This window comes from Triticum urartu, chromosome 2, assembly GCF_003073215.2.
Source record: "Triticum urartu cultivar G1812 chromosome 2, Tu2.1, whole genome shotgun sequence".
Classification (NCBI taxonomy): Eukaryota; Viridiplantae; Streptophyta; class Magnoliopsida; order Poales; family Poaceae; genus Triticum; species Triticum urartu.
In genome coordinates, this window is record NC_053023.1 from 713258355 (window position 1) to 713260391 (window position 2037).

At 39.4% G+C, this 2037-nt stretch overlaps 1 long non-coding RNA gene and 1 other non-coding gene across 2 annotated transcripts; both read left to right on the plus strand.

Moving 5' to 3' along the window:
• Window positions 1-263: 263 nt before the first annotated feature.
• Window positions 264-717, plus strand: LOC125534284. Its single transcript, XR_007294441.1, has 3 exons — window positions 264-345; window positions 437-527; window positions 634-717. It is a non-coding gene; the product is annotated as an uncharacterized LOC125534284 (long non-coding RNA).
• Window positions 718-1302: 585 nt separating this feature from the next.
• Window positions 1303-1385, plus strand: LOC125541839. Its single transcript, XR_007297684.1, has one exon. It is a non-coding gene; the product is annotated as a small nucleolar RNA SNORD24 (small nucleolar RNA).
• The last annotated feature ends 652 nt before the right edge of the window (window positions 1386-2037 follow it).

A 2037-nucleotide genomic window follows, 5' to 3' on the forward strand; every position in this document is an offset into this window, starting at 1 on the left:
TTTTGCTCATGGCTCGTACTAAGCAGACTGCTCGTAAGTCCACTGGAGGAAAGGCTCCTAGGAAGCAGCTAGCCACCAAGGTTTGTGACTACAATATTGATAGTTTACCTATGCCATGTCTTTATTTATGGTTTAGGTAAATTGAACTGGGTATAATTTGAACCTCAACCTTCATTGCCAGCTTATGACCAGATATCCTACTGATGTATATGGACTATCATGGTATTATTGTTAATTTGACCATGTGCTCTACTTTGCTTTTTGACAAGCTGCCCGTAAGTCTGCTCCCACAACTGGAGGAGTGAAGAAGCCTCATCGTTACCGCCCTGGAACTGTTGCTCTTCGGTGTGTAAAATCTTCCAACCTATTCTAGCATGTGTTATAGTTTTGTTTTGAAGTATTCTCAAATGAGTAAATTTTGTGCTTGACTTTGCAGTGAGATCCGCAAGTACCAGAAGAGCACAGAGCTGCTCATCAGGAAGCTTCCATTCCAGAGGCTTGTTAGGGAGATTGCCCAAGACTTCAAGGTGATCAATCAACTTGTGCACTACATTGTGATGCTCCTGTTGTGTCAACTCTTATAGTATGATGAATCAAGTAAACTAAAAGCACCATCCTGTTCTGTCTGTGCAGACTGACCTCCGCTTCCAGAGCCATGCGGTGCTGGCCCTTCAGGAGGCTGCAGAGGCCTACCTGGTGGGTCTCTTCGAGGATCCGTGGCGAGAGGGCTTAAGGTGCTTGCTTTACCTGTGGGAATGTCTCTGGAGGGCATCTGTGTCTGCTTTTGCTGTTATTTTTAGTGATTGTTTGGAACTGCTAGCTCTAATTTAACTTACTTCTCGTTCCCCTGTTTCTGCTGTCAGTATTCCCATGGCAATTTAGGTAACTATAGTAATATTGTACAAGAAACATCATTGCATTACAAGTTGGGTTTGAATCTACTTGTGAGCAACTGGGTGCGCCCATTCTAGAAATATGATATGTAGATTTGCTTCACAGAACTGATGATGATGCACGTATTTGGAACAGTCCAGTCCATCCTCACAACCAATTAAGTCCAGAGCTCACACCTCTCTGTTGATGATGCACGTACATTCCAGTTAAAGAATAACACATGATTAATTAATTCTTGGGCTCTTCTAGCCGTGCTTCTTACTCTAGGTTCCAAGTAGAGATTCCTATATACGTATACTTGCTTTGCTGCCGATTCCTGACTCTGTCTGTCTGTTTTGGAACTGTAAAATGCAGTGATGCCAAACATCGCCTCTGCTTCAACTGATTAATTTTCTGCGTGCCAAACAGAGCCTGTGATGTTATCAAAATATTTGCTACTCTTAATGGGTTTATCCCACTTGATGATCTTAACCACCAAGATCTCTGAGGCTCTTATTTCTAGTCTAATGTTATCATTACAGTACATCCGCTGTTTGCATGATAGATACATATATGTGACATCAATTTGTCGTTGGATATTGCTGGAAACTAGCTATGTCACATCAATTTCTTGGTTGTCTAGTTTGTTATGTCACATCAATTATATGCTTTTTCTGAGATTGTGTTTTAGCTACTGCCACTTTGAGCTGTTGTAGATTTTAATTATCAATTACAACAAAGCATTCTTACATTCCAGACTTGATCTTACTACTAAATAGCACCCCTTGTTGTTGTTGTTATTCACCCTATCATTGCTGTTCTGTTTTCTTGTTGGCAGATATTTTGAGTAAATTCAAGACGAAAGATGTTCAAAGAAGCTCCAAGACATTCTTATATAGCAAGTTATGTAATAATAGATGGGTTATCTGGGAATTTAATGTATCTTCTCTCTGTTTGTGAATGAAATAGTAATTATGTATGTGATTTAATGTATCTTCTCTCTGTGAATTTCATGTATGTTTCAGAATTACAATTCCTGTTTCATATGAAATAGTAATTATGTATGTGATTTGAAAATGTGTGCAATGAAAACATGACTCATGCGACCCACTTATCAAAATAATTTGAGCACATTTGAAATTTCTGATGTGTGGGACTAGTGTA